This window comes from Capricornis sumatraensis, chromosome 5, assembly GCF_032405125.1.
Source record: "Capricornis sumatraensis isolate serow.1 chromosome 5, serow.2, whole genome shotgun sequence".
Taxonomy (NCBI): Eukaryota; Metazoa; Chordata; class Mammalia; order Artiodactyla; family Bovidae; genus Capricornis; species Capricornis sumatraensis.
This window is the reverse complement of record NC_091073.1, coordinates 113,007,933-113,024,810: the sequence shown is the minus strand read 5'-3', so window position 1 is coordinate 113,024,810 and position 16,878 is coordinate 113,007,933.

Here is a 16,878-nt window from a genome sequence, read left to right as displayed (position 1 = left end):
GTCTGTTAGACATCTGTTTGTCATCTTTGGAGAAATGTCTGTTTAGTTCTTTGGCGCATTTTTTGATTGGGTCATTTATTTTTCTGGAATTGAGCTGCAGGAGTTGCTTGTATATTTTTGAAATTAGTTGTTCATCAGTTGCTTCATTTGTTATTATTTTCTCCCATTCTGAAGGCTGTCTTTTCACCTTGCTTAGAGTTTCCTTTGTTGTGCAGAAGCTTTTAATTTGATTAGGTCCCATTTATTTTTGCTTTTATTTCCAGTATTCTGGGAGGTGGGTCATAGAGGATTCTGCTGTGATTTATGTCGGAGAGTGTTTTGCCTACGTTCTCCTCTAGCAGTTTTATAGTTTCTGGTCTTACGTTTAGATCTTTAATCCATTTTGAGTTTATTTTTGTGTGCGGTGTTAGAAAGTGTTCTAGTTTCATTCTTTTACCAGTGGTTGACCAGTTTTCCCAGCACCATTTGTTAAACAGATTGTCTTTTCTCTATTGTATATTCTTGCCTGTTTCGTCAAAGACAAGGTGTCCATATGTGTGTGGATTTATCTCTGGGCTTTCTATTTTGTTCCATTGATCTATATGTCTGTCTTTGTGCCAGTACCATACTGTCTTGATGACTGCGGCTTTGTAGTAGAGCCTGAAGTCAGGCAGGGTGATTCCTCCAGTTTCAGTCTTCTTTCTCAAGATTGCTTTGGCTATTTTCTCATTATTAGTGTATAGGAATGAAAGGGATTTCTCTGTGTTGATTTTATATCCTGAAACTTAACTATATTCATTGATTAGCTCTAGTAATTTTCTGGTGGAGTCTTTAGGGTTTTCTATGTAGAGGATCATGTCTTCTGAAAACAGTGAGAGTTTTACCTCTTCTTTTCCAATTTGGATGCCTTTTATCTCTTTTTTTCTCTGATTGCTGTGGCCAAAACTTCCAAAACTATGTTGAATAGTAGTGATGAAAGTGGGCACCCTTGTGTTGTTCCTGACTTTAGGGGAAATGCTTTCAATTTTTCACCATTGAGGATAATGTTTGCTGTGGGTTTGTCATATATAGCTTTTATTATGTTGAGGTATGTTCCTTCTATTCCTGCTTTCTGGAGAGTTTTTATCATAAATGGATGTTGAATTTTGTCGAAGGCTTTCTCTGCATCTATTGAGATAATCATATGGCTTTTATTTTTCAATTTGTTAATGTGGTGTATTACATTGATTGATTTGCAGATATTGAAGAATCCTTGCATCCCTGGGATAAAGCTCACTTGGTCATGGTGTATTATCTTTTTAATGTGTTGTTGGATTCTGATTGCTAGAATTTTGTTAAGGATTTTTGCCTCTATGTTCATCAGTGATATTGGCCTGTAGTTTTATTTTGGAAGTTTACCTTCCTCAGCAATTTTCTGGAAGAGTTTGAGTAGGATAGGTGTTAGCTCTTCTCTAAATTTTTGGTAGAATTCAGCTGTGAAGCCATCTGATCCTGATGTTTTATTCCACCCTTAGTCTAGCATTCTTAAAATCCACTCATACACCTGTTCCTGAGGTTTCTGTTGACATATATTTGCAAAATGTGGGGACTGTTTTGTGTGTCAGCTATTTCCTGCTGGATCATAGTATGTGTCTGCCCCCCTCTATCATGCTTATATAATACTTTAGCTGTGAGCTTGGTGCCAACAAAGAGCAATGGTGGTGGGCTTGAGGAGAATCATTACCTCTTTATAAGACACATGCTCAGGTTAAGATTTAGAGTTTTCAGCAAAATGAGGTAACTATTTTTTTAAAGTTTTATTGGGGCATAGTTGCCTTACAATGTTGTGTTTGTTTCCACTGTAAGGCAAACTGAGTCAACTATGCATATACATATGTCTCCTCTTTTTTCAATTTCCTTTCCATTTATAGGCTTCTCTTGTGGTTCAGACTGTAAAGAAGCTTCCTGCAATGCAGGAGACCAGAGTTTGATCCCTGGGTTGGGAAGATCCCCTTGAGACTAGAATGGCAACCACTCCTGTAGACTTGCCTGGAGAACTCCATGGATAGAGGAGCCTGGCAGGCTACAGTCCATGGGGTCGCAAAGAGTCAGACAAGGCTGAGCTACTAACACTCTCACTCTTAGGGCACCACAGAGCATTGAGTAGGGTTCCCTGTGCTGTAGAGCAGGCTCTCAGTAGATACCTATTTTAGACATAGTATCAATAGCATACAATTGTCAGTCCCAATCTCCCAATTTATCCCATGCCCCGTTTTCTCCTTGGTATCCATAGGTGTGTTTTCTATGTCGATGTCTCTATTTCTGCTTTGTAAATTGGTATAGATTGTCAACGCCACTTTTTCTGATTATACCGTGTTTGTTTTTCTCTTACTTACTTCACTCTGCATGATGGTATCTAGGTCCTTCCATGTCTCTCCAAATGACCCAATTTTGTTCTTTTTTATGGTGGCGAGGCTATTTAGACATAGATCAACAGCTACATCTGCAGACAAAGGAGCCAGGGTGACTGAGTGCACAACATTCTCAGCATAAGTAGAGCCTGGTAAATGTCTTCATTCTAAAGGTCTTGGCCCTTGTACTTCCCAATCAAAGCCCTAACTTTCGTGTGAGAAACTGAGCAAGATTATAACTTAAATTAGCCTTCTAATTCTGTAACTAGCACAGTTAAATTTTTGATTTAATGGTGAAAATTTTGACTGTGAAACCGCAAAACATAGATTATTTTGTTTCTACAGTGGAAGCTGTCTGGTTGTGAACTCATGAACTGAGCTGATCATTTATTAATCAGAGCTTTCCCTGGGAAACTTGTTTCCATTGTCATATATTACATTTAAACACAAGGAACAGTTTGGTTTATTTTGATGCCGGTTTCCACCACAGATTATTATTATCCTGTTTTCCTTTAACCAGATGTTCAACAGCACCATGGTTAAACCAACCCCAAAATCCTATAATTGAAGGACAGGGACAACCACTGGTATCAGTCAAGGTCCTGATATAAGGCAGAAAGTATGCTAGTAATTTAAATGGGCAGAAATTTACTAAAATACAACTTTCTCAGTGAAGCATTCTTTTAACACTTTGTTTAAAAAATGCAACCTCCTGTATTACCTAGATGACATGTGATTTAGTTTCCTCCAAAATTCATCCTGCCACTTTAAAAAATACATATTTTTATTGTTAAGTCTTATATGTGTTTTATTACACTAATGTGTATGCTCCACACTATCAGAGATATTTGTCTCTTTTATTTATTGTGTTATTTCTATCACTTAGAACAGTGCCTGTGAAACGGCAAATCTTAGGAAACATTTGATAAAGAAATTGACCAAATTCTATTTGAAATGAAGAAAGAGTGCTTCCTAGAGAAGGGGAGTGGGTGTGGATTTCCTTTCCAGTATTAGGACAAATTATAATCTTAATACAATTGATGTATAAGTGAAATATATACATTTTTAGAAGCCTGATGTGATGTTCTTATGAGAGGTTATTCTAAGAAAAATGATGATGTGTTTATGAATAATTTTTGACTTTAAATATTGAAAGCACAAAACTTTACCATTTGAGAAAAAGTAAGAGACTTTTAAAAATCATTTTAAGATATATATATAAATAATAAAATGGAAATATGGTGGTACAGACCTGATGATAGTGCAATGAAGTTATACATTTAGTAAATGTTATGTGCTTTTAGCTTCACTAAACAAACTAATATTTCTGACATTGAAAATTAATATGTTCTTACACCTACTTTAGAAAAAGTATTCCATCTGCACATTGGTTATAGCTGTCTTTTCTGTTTACATCCTGGACCTCTTGCCCAGGGCAAAAGGAGCAAAAAGAACTAGCAATGGTATTTATTACAAAGAGTAATCAACCATAAAGACTGTAATTGAACACTCAAGTGTAGTCATTACATGATTAATTACTTTGGCAAATCAGCCTCCTACATATATCATGAAAATATTCAAAGGAGCTAGAATAGAATATACAAAAAACAGGCTTGTCATTAGCAAACTCACTGCCATCCATCGCTTGTTTTTTTTCAGTACTTCTTAGTTTTCACCATTGTTCCTCCCTTTAATCCTCTATACTAATGACATTTTAAGATAAATTCTTTGATTGCATAGTAGCAACGCAGGCAAATGTTTTTTCAAGTTTTTGTCACACAAACAACAGACTAAACATGATGGCTTATTTGGCAACTTACATGTCTATCGTTGATGGATCTATTGTTGATTGATAAACTGCTCTTATTTCTAACATTTTTATATTGCTTTAGTTTAATAGGAAACATACCAAAATAGATTTTTCTTAAGTTAGAAACATTCAGTACTAATTACAAGGCTCTGGGGAAAAAAGTGTAGAGAATAGAGTGACATGTGGTGAAAACTGTGATGGCTTCTTTTGCTCTGCCTGTTCTCATGTCTGGTTATAAAACTTAGGACTTCTGAATCTGTACTACAAACTGGAGAAGAAGCAGGCTGAGCTGGAATAGGAGGGGAGTCACAGTTTAGATGGCAGATCAGAGAGGTGGGAAGAACCCGGATCTGGATTACATCACTAAACTATTGAGACAAGGAAAGGTAGAATGTGTCCTGATTTTGAACATGGAGTATCCTCAGGTGCATTCTCTTACTCAAATGTTCTACATTGTTCTACGATGTCCTACAATGTTCTTCATTACACCTATGCAGTTATTAAGATCATTTAATTTTACAATTATAAAAACACAGGACTCTACGTTGGATTTACTTTTTCACAATATAACTTGGAATGCATTTTATTTATTTATTTTTATTTTTGGAATGCATTTTATATAGCCTTCTTTCTGGATAATTTTTTTGAGCATAATCTCCTCTAGCTTCATTCATGTTATTGCAAATGGCAGGATTTCATTTCCTCAGTTCAGTTCAGTCGCTCAGTCATGTCCGACTCTTTGTGAGCCCATGGACTGTAGCAGGCCAGGCCTTCCTGTCAATCACCAACTCCCAGAGTTTACCCAAACTCATGTCCATTGAGTCAGTGATGCCATCCAACCATCTCATCCTCTGTCATCCCCTTTTCCTCCTACACTTAATTTTCCCCAGCGACAAGTTCTTTTCAAATGCATCAGCTATTCGCATCAGGTGGCTAAAGTACTGGAGTTCAGCTTCAACATCAGTCCTTCCAGACCCAGGATTGATCTCCTTTAGGATGGGCTAGTTGGATCTCCTTGCTGTCCAAGGGACTCTCAAGAGTCTTCTCCAACACCACAGTTCAAAAGCATCAATTCTTTGGCACTCAGCTTTCTTCACAGTCCAACTCTTACATTCATATATGACCACTGGAAAAACCATAGACTTGACTAGACAGACCTTTGTTGACAAAATAATGTCTCTGCTTTTTAATATGCTGTCTCAGTTGATCATAACTTTCCTTCCAAGGAGTAAGTGTCTTTTAATTTCATGACTACAGACACCATCTGCAGTGATTTTGGAGCCCCCAAAAATAAAGTCAGCCACTGTTTCCACTGTTTTCCCATCTATTTGCCATGAAGTGACGAGCCCTGTGTTGGGAAGATCCCCTGGAGAAGGAAATGGCAACCCATTCCAGTACTATTGCCTGGAAAATCCCATGGACAGAGGAGCCTGGTAGGCTACAGTCTATGGGGTCACAAAGAGTCAGACATGACTGAGTGACTTCACTGTCACTGATGGGACCAAATGCCATGATCTTTGTCTTCTGAATGTTGAGCTTTAAGTCAACTTTTTCACTCTCCTCTTTCATTTTCATCAAGAGGCTCTTTAGTTCTTCACTTTCTGAGGTTACTGATATTTCTCCCAGCAATCTTGATTCCAGCTTGGGCTTCATCCAGACCACTGTTTCTTATGATGTATTCTGCATATAAGTTAAATAAATCAGGTGACAATATGAAGCCTTGACATATTCCTTTTCCTATTGGAACCAGTCTGTTGTTCCATGTCCAGTTCTAACTGTTGCTTCCTGACCCTCATATGAACAGATTTCCCAAGAGGCAGGTTAGGTGGTCTGGTATTTCCATCTCTTTCAGAATTTTCCACAGTTTATTGTGGTCCACACAGTCAAAGGGTTTGCTGTAGTCAATAAAGCAGAAATAGATGTTTTTCTGCTACTCTCTTGCTTTTTCCATAATCCAGCAGATGTTGGCAATTTGATCTCTGGTTCCTCTGCCATTTCTAAATCCAGGTTGAACTTCTGGAAGTTCATGGTTCACATATTGCTGAAGCCTGGCTTGGAGAATTCTGATCATTACTTTGCTAGCATGTGAGATGAGTGTAATTGTGCGGTAGCTTGAGCATTCTTCGGCATTGCCTTTCTTTGGGATTGGAATGAAAACTGACCCTTTCCAGTCCTGTGGCCACTGCTGGGTTTTCCAAATTTTCTGGCATATTGACTGCAGCACTTTCACAGCATTGTCTTTTAGGATTTGAAACAGCTCAACTGGAATTCCATCACCTCCACTAGCTTTGTTCGTAGTGATGCTTCTTAAGGCCCACTTGAATTCACATTCCAGGATGTCTGCCTCTAGGTGAGTGATCACACCATCATGATTATCTGGGTTGTGAGGATCTTTCTTGTACATTTCTTCTGTGTATTATTGCCACCTCTTCTTACTATCTTATGCTTCTTTTAGGTCCATACCATTTCAGTACTTTATTATGACTTTTTATTTTTTCTGTCCTTTATTATTTCCTTTTGTATGACTGATTAATATTTCATCATATATTTTAATATGTTTATGTATATATGTATACATGTTATGTATATAGGTTATATATATACATATATGCATATGTATACACACACACGTATACACAGACACCCACACCATCAAAGGACATTTATTTTGTTTCCTCTAACCTGGCTGTTGCAAATAATGCTGCAGTAAAATGGGTGCACACATATCTCTTTGAGATGCTAATTTCCATGCTGCATGCTAAATTGCTTCAGTCATTGCGACTCTTTGCGATCCTGTGGATGGTAACCTGCCAGACTCCTCCATCCCTGTGATTCTCCAGGCAAGAATACTGAGTGGGTTGTCATGCCCACTCTGAATATATACCCAAGTGTGGGGTTACTGGATCATATATCATTCATTATTTAATTTTCTGATTAAAAGATCTATTTTCCATAATGGCTGAATCATTCTACATTCTTACCAACAATGTTTTCTCTACATCTTCGCCAACATTTGTTATGCTTGTCTTTTTGATGATAGCCATCTTAACAGGTGTGAGGTAGTATCTCATTGTCATTTTTATTTGCCTTTCCCTGATGTTAAGTAAGTTCAAGCACCTTTTCATATATATATACTGGCCATTTGTATATCTTCTTTGGAAAAAGTTTTTTTTTTTTTTTTTTTTTTAGGTTCCTGGCCCATTTTAATTTTTTTATTATTATTATTATTTTGCTATTGAACTGTATGAAACCTTTACATATTTTGCATATTATCCCTTTATCAGATACAGTGCCTTTTACAGGCACATAGTCCCCTGGTGGCTCAGACAGTAATGAATCCACCTGCAATGCAGGAGACCTCGGTTTGATCCCTGGATTGGGAAGATCCCTTGTAGAAGGGAATGGCTAACCACTCCAGTATTCTTGACTGGAGACTTCCATGTTCAGAGGAGCCTGGCAGGCTATGATCCATGCGGTCACAAAGAGTCAGACATGGCTGAGTGACTAATACACACAAAACAGACTAGTGAAATAGAATAAAGAGTTCCAACACAAGCCCACATATTTATGATTCAATAAGTTTTCACAAAGGTGCCAGGAACATACAATGAAGAAAGGATAGTCTCATCAATAAACAGTGTTGGTAAAACTGGTTATCCACATGCAAGAAAATGACAATGGAGTTTTGTTTTATACCATTCACAAAAATTAACTCAAAATGGATCAAAGAATTAAATATAAGACCTGAAACCATACAACTCCTAGCAGTAGCCTTATGAAAAAAATATCCTTGATATTAGTGTTGACAATATATTTTTCTGGATAAGACATCAAAATAATAAACATACAATAAACAAGTGGAGCTACATTAAACTAAAGAGCTCCTGCACAGTAATGGAAAAGATAAATGGAAAAGACATTCTACAGAACAGAAACAATTTTTAAATCAAGTCAAAACAGATCTTCTAATATAAAGAATATATCCATTAAGAAAAATAAACCTCAGAGTGTTTGACTGAAAGTTAAGATTTACTACAATTAGAAATGATAAATTTATGAGGAAATCACCAAAATACAGCACAAAGATAAAAATATATGAAAATATCAGTGCCTTAAGGGAAGGAGAAAGGAAGAGTAAGACAATAGAAGCTGAAGAAGAACTAACTAAAGATTGGGAAGGAAGTCAATATTTAAAGAGAAGTTGGTATATGTATTATAAAATGCTGAAAGAAAAAATAATTTTCTGATGGAAGAAACACATTAAGTACTGAGCAAGACTAACAAAGTAAATGCCACTGGAATAGGGCCATAGTGAAACCGAAAAGCAAGGCAAATCTGAACAGCTACCACGGGGAGGAGAAATGTGGGCTAACTACAGACTTTACTTATCCATAGAAGATGCCAAAAGGTCATGAAATATGTTCAATTATTGCAAAAAATAATTTCCTATCTCAAATTTTACATCTGAGGAAAGTAGACATTTAGATGAACAAATTCAGAAAGGTTGTGGTTTCCTGGGCATAATTTTTAAAGTACTAAAAATATCCTCCAGTTAAACTAAAACCAGAGAGGAGTGGAAAACTAAACCTACTAATGAACAAGATAGTTGTCAAATGTGTGTATAAATTACAATTGACTGTAAAAACATAAATAATACTGGGTGTTCATGGTTGGAAAAAAGTTTGAGATTTAAACTTTCTGTATTATGTGCTCTGGATATTGGGATTATTTCTCCTATAAAAAGTACTGATATATTACCTTAAAAATGTTAAATTTATAGCTGAAATTACAACAAAGGAAATCTAAAGTGCCTAAAGAAATGTCTGAAATATAGAAATCATGTTGCATCTCTTAAAAATGTAGAACACATTTATTAAATGAGAGTACAGAAGAAAACAAAGTAAAAATAAATAGAGATATACAGAGCAGACATTTCTTTCTTCCTTTGTGATCATATAGACATGTGCCTGCTTTATCAGTGCGGTGAATACATGTCAGATCTCGTTAAGGTTATGGTATTTTATAGTTTTTATCATCTTTGTCCATATTAATGAATTAGCTTTTAAAACTTTACTACCTTTAGAATTTTTGCTTTGTTCAGCATTGTTTTTAATAGTCTATACATTCTCTTTATAAAGCTGTTCTTTCATTGATTTTTTTAAATAGGACTTTACACTTAAAATGCTTTCTCAGTATTTGTATTTATAAAATGTCTTTAATTTTGTCACAGTCTTGTATGATGATTTTAATAGACATAATATTTCTAATAGTTATTTTTTTCTTTGAAAATACTTTGTCTCCTCGTATCTTTATTCACCAGAAATAAACCTAAAATTAATCTAATCATTGTTCCTGTGTAAATAATCTTTTAGTTACTTTTGCCTCTTTAAGTATGTATATGTGAATTTATTTTTTTTCCCACCACTTAATAGTCAAAGTGAATTTTAAATTTGCCACCAAGTGATAATCCAGTGATTTAAAGTTTACCTTTGAAATTAGGCTGTTGACACCCACTATTCCAAGTTATCTTAATAACACATGATTATTGGTTATTCCATCTTCCTTCTGATTTCCCTGGTGGCTCAGATGGTAAAGCATCTGCCTACAATGTGGGAGACCCAGGTTCAATCCCTGGGTCAGGAAGATCCTCTGGAGAAGGAAATGGCAACCCACTCCAGTACTCTTGCCTGGAAAATCCCATGGATGGAGGAGCATGGTAGGCTACAGCCCATGGGGTCACAAAGAGTCTGACATGGCTGAGCAACTTCACTTTCACTTCACATCTTCCTTCTCTGTGTTATTTTCCTGTACCACCACCAGTATTTCCTTGACCTTACAAGTTAGCTAATTATACCTGAATCCTCTTTTTGTGGAAACTCTAACAGAAATGATAATAAATAACATTTTTGTTTTGCATCCACATATTTTTCACAACCACTTACTGCAGAATTTCCCCAGTACGTTGTGGATCGGTTTCCCTCTCCCCAGTCTACTCATGTTCCTGGTTATCTTATCCAGTCTTTGGCTTTGAATACCATTAAAATAATCTCTAAAGCCCAGACTCTTGCCTGAAACTTAGAATCATATACCCAACTGCCTGCATGATTTCTCTACCTGGAAGTAAACACTTTATTTAAAAAATATTATTGCCTTACAATGTTACTAGTTTCTTTCTGTACAACAGCTAAATATGTACATGTAGCTCCTCCCTCTTAGACCTCCCTCCCAACCCCCCTGTCCCGCCCATCTAGGTCATCACAGAGCACCAAGCTGCTTCCCTGTGCTATACAGCATGTGCCCATTTGCTACCTATTTTATACACGGTAGTGTGTATATGTCGGAGAAGGCGATGGCACCCCACTCCGGTACTCTTGCCTGGAAAATCGCATGAGCAGAGGAGCCTGGTGGGCTGCAGTCCATGGGGTCGCTAAGAGTCAGACACGACTGAGTGACTTCACTTTCACTTTTCAACTTCATACATTGGAGAAGGAAATGGCAACCCACTCCAGTGTTCTTGCCTGGAGAATCCCAGGGAAGGGGGAGCCTGGTGGGCTGCCGTCTATGGGGTTTTACAGAGTCAGACACAAATGAAGTGACTTAGCAGCAGCGGCAGTGTGTATATGTCAGTCATAGTCTCTCAATTTGTCCCATCCTCTCCTTCCTCTGTGTCCATTCTCTACATCTGCGTCTCAATTTCTGCCTTGTAAATAGAATCATCTGTACTATTTTTCTAAGTTCCATATATATGCATTATTCTATAATATTTGTTTTTCTCTTTATGACTTCACTCTGCATGACAGACTCTAGGTCTATCCACACCCCTTCAGTTGACTCAATTTCATTTTTTTTATAGCTGAGTAATATTTCATTGTATATATGCACACATCTTCTTTATTCATTCATCTGTAGATGGACATTTAGAATGCCTTTATGTCCTGGTGATTGTGGATAGTGCTGCAGTGAACATTGGGGTACATGTGTCTTTTTGAATTATGATTTTCTCAGGATCTATCCCCACTGTGGGAGTTCTGGGTAAACTTAGCATGTCTAAAACTGAACTCCTGAATTCTTCCAACCAACAAGATAACTTCACCTCTCCTTCCTTTCCAGTTTCTGACTACCCGATCCTTTCAATCCCTTTCATCAAAACTTTAGAGACATTCTTAACATTTGTTTTCGTATCCCCTGCATCCAAAGCTGTCATCTCTACTTTACAAATACATCCAGAATTCAGCCTCTTCCACTTCTCTGCAATTCTTAGCACCGTGCTGGCCTAAGCCATGATTTCTCCTGCCCACATTCACACAGGAGAGTCCTAACTAGTCTCAACGGGACCAAGTTTGCTCTATATTCCATGACATGGGTAAGCTCATGTTACCCCTTTGGACAAAATTCTTTACTGGATCTTCACCTCATTAGTAAAAATCCCAAAGCCGTACAATGGCCTGCAAATCCCAACCAAATGACAGCCTCCAGCATGTCTCTGATCTCCCCTCCTGTACTTTTCCTCTTTATTCATTCTGCACTCCTGCTGCTCTGGCCAGTGTTTCTGCCTCCTGGAATTTTCTGTTCCCAAATATCCTGATGAATACCTTGCACCTCCTTCGAGCATTTTGACATGTGTTGCTTTCTTTATGGAGCCAGTACTGATGATAGATAAAATTGCAAACCACTTCTACTTTATTCACAAGCATTTTATACCTCTTACTCTAGGTTTTTTTTTTAAAGCACTTATTATCTATTAATATAGTAGATCTTTAAATTATTTACTACATTTAATACATTGTATCTTTCCACCAAATAGGAAGTCACCTATTTCAGGGAGAGACTTTTTGCATTTATAATGTAATTCAAGCACCTAGAAGAGCCCATGATATGTAGTAGATGATCAATACATATTTGAATGTGTATTTCCATAAAAATTTCTGAAAGAATAAATAAGTAAAATATTGATGAGGAAATTGTGTGTTTTAAAGCAGAAAAATGAAGCCACAAAAAGAAGTATATGAAAATCTAGGATGAAGCGATAGTTTCCATAGTGTACTAGAAGAAGTGAGAGGGGATTAGATGAAGTCCATTGATCAAAAATGATGAATCTTCAGGCAGAGATTGCTCAAGTTGAGTTGAAAGTGTGTATAATTATTAAAATGAGCACAGTGTCTGATACACAAGGGCCAGTCAATAAACGTCGGTTAAAGTGAATAAAATATCCTAATATCACAATCTCATAATTGGGGTACTGGGCTACATGTTAAACCAAAAATAATAAAAGCAGTAAAACTGTATATTTCCTGACCTGTTAGGACTTAACTCCTGAAGTGTGATACACCAATATGTGAAAATATCAGACTAAGGTAGTATTTAATGGCTTCAGTGAGGTTAAATCATACAAAGTTTTTAAAATATGTGCTTCATTTTCCATGGATTTTTTGTCATCTTAGAATCAGTATATTTGAGTTTAGTTTCAGCAAGTGAGCTGTAAGAATCATGGGGAGATACATCTCGACCTGCTTCTGCTAACTGCTGCTAAGTCACTTCAGTCGTGTCTGACTCTGTGTGACTCCATAGACGGCAGCCCACCAGGCTCCCCCATCCCTGGGATTTTCCAGGCAAGAACACTGGAGTGGATTGCCGTTTCCTTCTCCAGTGCATGAAAGTGAAAAGTGAAAAGTGAAAGTGAAGTCGCTCAGTCAAGTCAGTCTCTTAGCGACCACATGGACTGAAGCCTACCAGGCTCCTCCGTCCATGGGATTTCCCAGGCAAGAGTACTGGAGTGGGGTGCCATTGCCTTCTCCGACATCTAGTCCTAATCTGTTCTAATTCTCCTTGAATCCTTTCTAAGGCACTGCTGATATTTCCTTGCACTCAGTTTTCATCCCAAGGATTTCCCTGTGATCACACTTGGCAGGAAACTCACACTGAGTAATGATCAGTATTAAAAAGCTCATTTTTAATAGAAACAATAGTATTCTTATTACAGTTGATGGATTAAATACATAAGTGATCATCATCCAAGTTTTTATGATGATCTGGAATTTACCTCAGAAATTAATTAACTGCTTTTTATCATAACTAACTACATGATTCATAAAAGCTTGTGGAAATTAACTCTAAATCATTATATTGTCAGTGAGAAGACTGCTTGATGATATTAATAAGTAAATGACACAAGAAGATATATCTCTAATTATTCTGAAATAATTATGTTCGTTATTACCACATTTGACTTTATTGTTTCTATGAAATTACTTCCTTCAGAAATCAGACAGAGGTGTTTTCAACAAAAACTGCTAACTATACCCTATTCAAAAAAGAGAATGTCTCATTTATCCAAAATTCATTCATGCAACAAGCTAACCTTTCCATAAGAAAGCCAACAAACCAGAAATGAGTGAAAGCACAATGTTTTTGAGCGGCAAAAGTAGACATAATACATGATATAAAAATTATAGGTTCTTATGAAAGAATGTGAACATGTTTAGGATGCCATAATGACATATAAATGAATTAAAGTTCAAAAGATGATATATTAAAGAATATTTAGTTGTCTTATGGATATTTTCTTCAGCAATGTGTATCAGTTGTTTAGAAGCAATTCAAAAGAAATCCAGGTGAGAGTAGACTTGTTGATGAAATTCAGCAAAATGTGTGCGGGCACCTTTGACATATAAGCTTTGGGCAACAGAAGAGTTGGGTGTACATACATGTGCTTGCTACATATATATAAAATGTCTAAGAATGTAAGTTGGGATAATACTTGGAACAAGAATAATGATTTAATAATATGCATTTTTTTCTTTCAGTCTGTAATTTGTTTCACTTACCCAAGTATACTTGCATTTTTGCACTCAATCAAGTCAGTTCTATTTGACTCTTTGTAACACCATGGACCATAGCTCAACAGGTCTTCTGTTCATAGGATTTCCCAACAAGGAATACTGTAGTGGGTTGGCATGCCCTCCTCCAGGAGATCTTCCCCATTCAAGGATTGAAGCCAGGTCTCCTAAGTCTCCTGCATTGCAGGAGACTGCTGAGCCACTGGGGGAGCCCATTTATATTTTTCAGTTGAGCTCAATCACTCAGTAGTGTCCAACTGTTTGCAACACCATGGACTGCAGTACCCTGGGTTTCCTTCTCCATCACCAACTCCTGGAGCCTTCTCAAACTCATCTCCTTCAAGTCAGCGATGTCATCTAACCATCTCATCTTCTGTAGTCCCTTCTGCTCCTGCCTTCAATCTTTCCCAGCATCAGGGTATTTTCCAGTGAGTCAGTTCTTCCCATCAGGTGGCCAAAGTATTGGAGCTGCAGCTTCAGCCTCAGTCCTTCCAATGAATATTCAGGACTGATTTCCTTTAGGATTGATTGCTTTGATCACCTTGCATTCCAAGGGACTCTCAAGAGTCTTTTCCAACACCACAGTTCAAAAGCATCAATTCTTCAGCACTCAGCTTTCTTTATAGTCTAACTCTCACATCTATACGTGTCTACAAAGCCATAGCTTTGACTAGACAGAACGTTACTAGCAAAGTAATTTCTCTACTTTTTAATATGCTGCCTAAGTTGGTCATAGCTTATCTTCTAAGAACAGTTCAGTTCAGTTCAGACACTCAGTCGTGTCCGACTCTTTGCGACCCCATAAGTTGCAGTACGCCAGGCCTCCCTGTCCATCACCATCTGCCAGAGTTCACTCAGACTCACATCCATCGAGTCCATGATGCGATCCAGCCATCTCATCCTCGGTCATCCCCTTCTCCTCCTGCCCCCTATCCCTCCCAGCATCAGAGTCTTTTCCAATGAGTCAACCCTTCACATGAGGTGGCCAAAGTACTGGAGCCTCAGCTTTAGCATCATTCCTCCCAAAGAAATCGCAGGGCTGATCTTCAGAATGGACTGGTTGGATCTCCTTGCACTCCAAGGGACGCTCAAGAGTATTCTCCAACACCACAGTTCAAAAGCATCAATTCTTCGGTGTTCAGCCTTCTTCACAGTCCAACTCTCACATCCATACATGACCACAGGAAAAACCATAGCCTTGACTAGATGGACCTTAGTCAGCAAAGTAATGTCTCTTCTTTTGAATATACTATCTAAGTTGGTCATAACTTTTCTTCCAAGAAGTAAGCGTCTTTTAATTTCATGGCTGCAACAAGTGCCATTTAATTTTATGGCTGTAGTCACAATCTGCAGAGATTTTGGAGCCCAGGAAAATAAAGTCTGTCACTGTATCCATAGCTTCTCCTTTATTTTCCATGAAATGATGGGACCAGATGCCATGATCCTGGTTTTTGAATGCTGAGTTTTAAGCCAGGTTTTTTTTTTTCACTCTCCTCTTTCACCTTCAACAAGAGGCCCTTTAGTTCCTCTTTGCTTTATTCCATAAGAGTGGTATCATCTGCATGTATAAGGTTATTGATATTTCTTCTGGCAATCTTGACTCCAGCTTGTGCTTCATCCAGTCCAGCATTTTGCATGATGTACTCTGCATATAAGTTAAATAAGCAGGGTGACAATACACAGCCTTGATATACTCCTTTCCCAATTTGGAATCAGTCTATGGTTCCATGTCCAGTTCTAACTGTTGCTGCTTGACCTGTGTACATTTTTCACAGGAGGCAGGTAAGATGGTCTGTTAATGCCATTTCTTTTGAATTTTCTGCAGTTTGTTGTGATCCATGCAGTCAAAGGATTTAATATAGTCAATGAAGCAGAAGCAAATATTTTTCTGTAATCCTCTTTCTTTTTCTATGATCCAAAGGATGTTAGCAATTTGATCTCTGGTTCCTCTGTTTTGTCTAAATCGTGTTTGAACTTCTGAGAGTTCTCAGTTGATGTACTGTTGAAGCCTAGCTTGGAGAATTTTTCAAAATGATATTTAAAGATTAAATATAAATGATATTTAACATTTAATCACCAGCATCTGATAACACTTCTTGCTCCATTAAATTATCCTTGAATTTTGAGAAAATTAATTAACCCTATATACTAGCTTATTTCTGGAATTACTATTGTATTGCATTGATCTATGACATGGAACAACAGACTGGTTCCAAATAGGAAAAGGAGTACGTCAAGGCTGTATATTGTCACCCTGCTTATTTAACTTCTATGCAGAGTACATCATGAGAAATGCCCGGCTGGAAGAAGCACAAGCTGGAATCAAGATTGCCGGGAGGAATATCAATAACCTCAGATATGCAGATGACACCACCCTTATGTCAGAAAGTGAAGAGAAACTAAAAAGCCTCCTGATGAAAGTGAAAGAGGAGAGTGAAAAAGTTGGCTTAAAGCTCAACATTCAGAAAATGAAGATCATGGCATCTGGTCCCATCACTTCATGGGAAATAGATGGGGGGAACAGTGGAAACAGTGTCAGACTTTATTTGTTTGGGCTTCAAAATCACTGCAGATGGTGATTGCAGCCATAAAATTAAAAAACATGGATCACAATAAACTGTGGAAAATTCTGGAAGAGATGGGCATACCAAACCACCTGACCTGCCTCTTGAGAAACCTATATGCAGGTCAGGAAACAGCAGTTAGAACTGGACATGGAACAACAGAATGGTTCCAAATAGGAAAAGGAGTACCTCAAGGCTATATATTGTCACCCTGCTTATTTAACTTCTATGCAGAGTACATCATGAGAAATGCTGGGATGGAAGAAGCACAGCTGGAATCAAGATTGCTGAGAAAAATA